The sequence below is a fragment of the Arachis ipaensis genome, chromosome B5 (assembly GCF_059453495.1).
Source record: "Arachis ipaensis isolate K30076 ecotype BB chromosome B5, ASM5945349v1, whole genome shotgun sequence".
In the NCBI taxonomy this organism is placed as follows: domain Eukaryota; kingdom Viridiplantae; phylum Streptophyta; class Magnoliopsida; order Fabales; family Fabaceae; genus Arachis; species Arachis ipaensis.
The window spans coordinates 138,235,745-138,242,703 of NC_142440.1; the positions used below are offsets into that span (position 1 = coordinate 138,235,745).

Consider the following 6,959-nt stretch of genomic DNA (forward strand, 5'->3'; position numbering starts at 1 on the left):
GACCCGGTCATTATTTCGGGTCGGGTCCGGGCCATAGCTCGGGTCACCCGAGGTTGGCCCGGTGGCCCGGTCATCATACACAATTAATATTTTGTGTTATTAGTGATGGATCATGACTATTCTTATGTGGAATTTAAGTATTGTAAACCTTAATATTTTGTATTATTAGTCATTATAAGACTATAAGTTAATGTTTTATGTTTAGAATGCATAAGACTTTAGACTAATGCATAATATTGTGTTATTTGTATTGATTTAAATATTTGGTATTATTAGACAATATTAGTATTGATTGTGGTTTTGCTTTAGTATTGCTTGTGCTTATACTTTAATTTTAAAGAAGGGTTGGTTCTTGTTATATTTTTCAAAGTGAATTTTACCATGTTAAATAATGGTTGGAGTCTTGAAAATTTGGATATTTTTACATGCTAGCTTACAAGAAGGTATCAACGTAATGTAGTGTTAACGACCCGGTATAATTGTGGCCCGAAAGTGTATTGGTTTCATCGGATCTAGAGTCGAGTTCGGGTCTAATAAATAGACCCGGTGTATATTTCGGGTCGGGTCTGAGTCACATCAAATCCGACTTTACCCGACCCATATGCACCCCTAATTTGAGACCAAAATCATACTTAACCTTAATATTATTATTTACTTGAACATATTAAGAGATGGTGTTTTATCCAAACAACTAATTAAAAAACAGAATTAAATAGGTAGGAATCATAGTTTCATAAACGGGTTTTAGATATTTATTAAAAGAAAATGGCCTGTCAACTAATTAAGTATCAGCTAATTAACTAAGTAGGTTTTTTTACCCTTCTTTCTTTTTCTTTTCTTTTATAGACTTGTTGGGTGAGTTTTTACCCCCCAAATAATTTAAATATTGTTTTAAAAAATTATTTAAAAAATAAAAATAAATTTATATTTGATTATTTCATAAAAAATATTTTTTATTTAATAATTATATTTAAATATAATAATATAAAAGTATATTTTATTTATCTATTATGTTAAATAAATATTTTTTATGTAAAATAGATCTTTTAAAAAGATATAAATTATAATTTTTAAAAAATATATTTTTTATTTTTTTAATATTTTTAATTTTATTTTTCAAATTTCGTCAAATATACTAAAAAATAAAAAGTTCTAATAACTTAGCGGCACCAAACAAATGTTATGTAGAGACTTTCATATATTCACTCATTACTATTGTCTCCCCATCACGAGTTCATCGCTTTCAATTTTTCAAATGTGCTATTAATACCTTATCCAATAATTCATTTGTTCACTAATAATCATATAGTTATGGGTAAAGTCTTTGGTATAGACAGCAAGATAGTATCTACATGTGTAAATAATGGGTGGCAAGCTGTGGCTATGACATGTGCTATAAGGAGGGGATAAATTGATCAGATTTTCACAAAAGTTGCAGGAAAAGTTGATGGAAGCACGTGAGGGAAGGCATAGTTAGGTTGGGTAATTAGGTGTTATAATTAGTAATCAGTTTTGGCTGATTAGGGGCCCAAGTCTTGGCCCGTTTTTCGTTGTTGGACAAAAATGTTTTGATGCTATTTTTTAATCTGTTAACAAAAAAAAAAAAAAAAAAAGGGGCCCAGGTCATTCCCAACCCTCCTTCGTGACCCAACTCCCTCCCCTTGTCCCTGAATCATTCATTCATACACGTACAGGAGAATGCAGAATCAAAGAAACCCTCATGGCCTTGCCCTCCGCCTAGCCCTGCATGGTCGCCGACTAACACAGGTCCTCAGCGCCGACGCCGTCCCAGGTCCTCAGCACCGCAGCTTCTTCCTCCATCCTCGCCGCCTAACCCAGATCCTCCATCGTCACCGCCTGACGCAGTAACTCGGTAGGTCCTCATCGGGTCTTCATCTCCGCTGGCTTCTCGGCACGGACCCAGGTTAGTGGCTTATCGTCTTCATCTTCACTGAGGGTGTGGTCTTCTTCTTGAATTTTTGTTTCTTTTTTCTTCAAGTCTTCTTCGGTCTTGCCTTGCATTTTTGTTCTGAAGTTCAATTCTTGGATTCTTCTTCTTTGATCTTCAGTCTTGGTTTGAAGTTTGATTCCATCTTGTATTTGCAAATTTGTATGTATGGTTCTGAATGCTATGTTACTCTGTAGAAATTTGTATGTATGGTTGCTAATGGTGGAAACTCACTCTGTTAGGCGGAATTTACACTATATGGTTGCTAATGGCAGAAGCTTACTCTGATGCTAATGGTGGAAATTTGTATATTGTTGAATGCTGTAGGCAGAATTTGAATATCTCTGAAGTACTTGGATTATTGAATTTGAATGTCTCTGAAGGCTAAAGTAGTGATTTGTGATTTTGAATATCTCTGATTCATTGAGTTTTGATTTGTGTTTTAGATATGAAATTTGTGATAAATGATAACTGACTTCTCGTGCTTATGAAATTTGTGTTTTCCCTCAAGTTAATTTTGGTTCATGTGATTTAATTGGTGTTTAGGGTAGAAACTGAAGAGGTTTTTTTAATTGGATTTTCAAGGTGAAATTTGGTTGACTTTTGATTTAATTTGGTAACAGTGTTTATGATTGTGTTTATCTGGTTTTCATTCTTTTTGACTTTGGTAATAGTGTGATTTTTTTTTGCTGTTTTGTAGTGTTTGTTGCTGAATGATGGTTGTTCTCTCTTGCCTCTATTTAGTAATCTTTATTGAAATTATGTACATTTTCAATGCATATTTGTACATTTTCATTGATATTATACCTTGTGAATAAGTATATGGTTAATTATTATTCCAATATTGTGGTTAAAATTTTTGTATAATTGATGATTTCTGTACCGATTTCCTTTACTTGAATTTGTAAAGTTGACTGTGTGTTAAATTGGTTTGCTGCTGCCCTTTTAAGTTGCAAAATTCTTTAGGGTTTTGCAATTTCAATTGCCAGATTATCTATTTAGGTGTTGTGGTTGTCTGTTTGTTAAATTGTTGTTGTGTAGAGGTTAAGGCTGTGTATTTTTATAGCAGAAAAAAGTTATTATTTAAAAAACCAACTATTACAACTTAATAGATGGAGTGCTATGGTGGGATGGGCAAGGCAAACGGTTTGTCTCCAGATGAAAGTGAAATGAGTTATGCCTTTCAAACAACAACGTTGTTGACGAGAATGACTTAAGAAAGGTTAAGTTGTTGTCGGATGAAGATGATCGTGAATATGGTTACGTGACTGGGTTGACTGCAGAGGATATAATGAAAAAGGTGTTTCAAAGTGAAGAGTGTGCATATGAGTTTTATGGTAGGTTAGGAAAATGCAATGGATTTGGGGTCCGTAAGGGAGACTATGCAAAGGATGAAGATGGGAGTGTAGTGAGAAGGAGGTTCTTCTGTAATCGGGCTGGCCTAAGGGATGGAAAACACTACAACAGACTAGACAGGAAGAGATGCCATAGGCCTGAGACACGCACGAATTGCCAGGCCCTGATGTCTGTATACCTTGATAAGGGTAGCTCGGTTTGGAAGGTTCAGAAAGTAATCCTCGAGCATAACCACGAGTTGATACCGATGGGAATGGTTCATATGATCCGAAGTTTCCGGGCGATATCGGGTTCTGCAAAGGCCCACATGGATGGAATGCATATGTATGGGTTGCCGACATCTAAGATATTGGGGTACATGGCTGGGATTGCGGGTGGTTATTCTTCTTTGGGTTTTACCGAGAAAGACGCATACAACTATATGGATCGGTCGAAGCGTGCAAAGGTGGTTGATGGAGACATGAACGTTGCTATAGTATACCTAGAAGGCAAGGCAGCTGCTGATCCCATGTCTATGGCCCGGTACAATTTGACTGAAGAAGGTATGTTGGGAAACATGTTCTGGGCAGATGGTCCTAGCAGGGTTGACTTTCAACACTTTGGAGACGTTGTTGCATTCGATTCGACATATAAGAAGAACAAGTACAATAGACCCCTTGTCATATTCTTAGGTTCAAACAATCACAAGCAAACAACAATTTTTGGTTTCGGTTTGGTTTTAGATGAGACAATCAGTTCATACAAGTGGATGTTGGAGAACTTGTTAGAAGTCATGTGTGGGAAGTTGTCCTCTGTAATCGTTACCGACGGGGATGAATCAATGATTGCTACAGTTAGGGAGGTATTGCCTCGGGCAACCCATAGGTTGTATGCATGGCATCTGCAGAAGAATGTGACCTCGAACACCAACGAGCAGATGTTCTGTGATTTCTTTGCCAAGTGGTTGTATGCTGACATGGAGGTTGAAGAGTTTGAGTGTGAATGGGCATAAGTTGCTGAACAGTATGGGTTACTTAATAAGTATTGGGCGTTACAATTGTATGAAAAGAGGAAGATGTGGGCAAATGCGTACTTGCATCGCAAGTTTTACGCTGGGTTTCGCACGACGTCTCGGTGTGAGGGCATCAATTTCCATCTAAAAAAATTTCTGTCGTCTAGGCACACTATTCTAAAGCTTGTGCAGAATCTGGAGCTACTAGTACGGGAGTACCAGAATAGTGAGCTGGTTGCACAATTCAGTTCAATTTACGGTGTTCCCGTTATGACGACCAGTCTTGATCCCATCGAACAGTTTGCTGCATCGGTGTACACAAAGGTCATATTCACACAAGTGAAGAAGGAGATTGAGTCTATCTCGGTCGTTAACTTCGTAAGCAAACGAAGGGTCTCAACAACCATGGTGTACACAGTTGAGGAGTATGAATTCCCCGGTCAGAATGTGGTGGCATTGTACGATCCAAAAAGAGGTAGGTTGGTATGTCTATGTGGATTTTGGGAGAAAGAAGGTTTTCCTTGCAGGCATATTTTTTTGTCATGAAGCACGAGCACGTAAAAAGAATTCCCGAAAGCTTGATTTTGAGACGATGGAGGAAGGATGTGAAGACAGTCAACGAATACACTGAGAAGATGGGACTAGAGGATGAGCGAGGTTTCTTGTTGAGACATGGAGCCCTGCATGCTACTTCACAGTGGATGTTGTTCGTCGGATCTCAAAACGACGATCTGTACAAGAAATGCATGAGCGGGATCAAGCAGATATGCTGTGATCTAGAAGCCTGCAGCGGCAATAACACGATGGATAGGAGTCCGAACGTTGCCTGTGCTGTTCAGAATCCAACCGTTGTGCGCACCAAAGGGGCACCCAGCACACGGGGACACAAAGGTAGAAAAAGAAAGTGCACGAGATGCAGGAAAATCGGGCACACAAAGCGGAGGTGCACGGAGCCACAAAAAATCTTAACCTCGACAAGATATAAACACTGTCCCAGGAAGGAAACGAGAGTTAGCAAACTCGAGGTAAACACTTGGTTGCAAACCCTATATTCACTACTAAATTAGTTTTACCTCATTATGTAAGCAATTTTATATCAATTTTGTTGTCATGTAGGCTGTTTCTCCACACTTTAACCTGTACGCTGATCAAGGCAAACAGTTAGAAGAGGGAGATGATAGTTGCAGTGAGCAAGATGGCGGAGCAAACGACAGATGGGACCATGTAATAGGCACAGCGCAAAGCCAAACCAGGAACATGGGCGGAGTGGGTAACACCGTCGACTGGAACATAGAGGTAATCGACTTGTGGCTTGGTAATCTCCCTTTCGATTGTTACTCGTATTCTGATTTCTCCATCCATAGAACATGCTTTGTGGCAGGGATTGTGTTTGAGAATTTCTTGATGATATTTCATGGCGCTGTTTGTATTATGAATTTATTGTTATGGAACTTGCAAATTAGCTGCATGTACTTGATTTTGTTATAGTCATTGTGGAGTAGAAGCAGTTACTGTGATTCATTGATCTTGGGTGAGTTTGGATTAATGTGAGGTTCTTCGTTGTAGGTGTTGGAAATATTGCGGTTGTTACAAGATCGCTGTTGAAAGTATTGAGCACATGGTGTTCTTTGTATGGATGGAAAAATGTTTTATACGTTACCAACTTTTTAAGCGTTCTAAATTTCCTTGGTTTGTATTCCGTTAATCCGGCTAATGCCCGGAATCGTGCAGCTGCATCCAAGTTAGCATGAAAATTAAATTATGGTGTTGTTATACCTACATATATTGGAAGAAATAGTTTTGCAGTTGAGGGCAGATTGAAAGACAGCAGCATCTCTATTTGTTAGCCATGCAATTTATAAATTTATTTCAATTTTCCTGTTCCCACTTTTGATTTCATTTTAAGGATAAAGAAATATCAGATGATATACAATCTCTCAGGTCCAGGAATTTGTATCACCAGGCGATGCATTGCAATGTAACCCATCGAGAGAAATATAAGTTTTCACACATTTGTCTCAACCACGAACACGCATGCACTGATTTTGAGTTCGCCCGCTTGGAGTATTATAATTTCACCTTCATTTCATTATCTTTTCTTACTATTCTAGTAAACATTTCTCAAGTGTTAGTTCATTCCAATTCTCGAGTATAAGTTCTTTCCATTATTGACATGTATTTTTTAAGTTTGGTTTACAAGATATTCTTAATTGTATAACAAGATCTTGTATACGTAAAAAATGTTATAGAGTAATTCAAAGGTTTTTTTAAATGAATCTGGGAAACAAAGAAGCATTAGCTCGTGATAAAAAAATCTATACATGTTAAGAACCTCCAAATAAAACAGTGTTCAAGTGAGAGACCAACAGTGAATCCTTGCAGCATTGTTACCTTGAGTGGTTGTTGCTTAACAGTGCTAGACTGTGCTGCTGGCCTTGTACCCTTGTTGTTGTCAGTATTTTCTGCAAGGTCGGGATTTGTGTTTACAGCATTCATCCCAGCGCCGATCTTGGCTATTATAGCATCGACATCGTTGGTTAAAGCCACCGCATAGACATCCTCAGAGGCCAGCTTCAGCTTTCGGTGCCACTCCTTCTTTTGCTTCTTTGCATCGTGAACAGCAAGACCTTTAGTTGAACCATACCTCTCCTGGTGCGTTAGTGG

General features: G+C 38.1%; 1 pseudogene; it reads left to right on the forward strand.

Annotated features, from left to right (window-relative positions):
- Positions 1-3,060: 3,060 nt before the first annotated feature.
- On the forward strand, positions 3,061-5,797 carry LOC148565921 (protein FAR1-RELATED SEQUENCE 5-like; annotated as a pseudogene).
- The last annotated feature ends 1,162 nt before the right edge of the window (positions 5,798-6,959 follow it).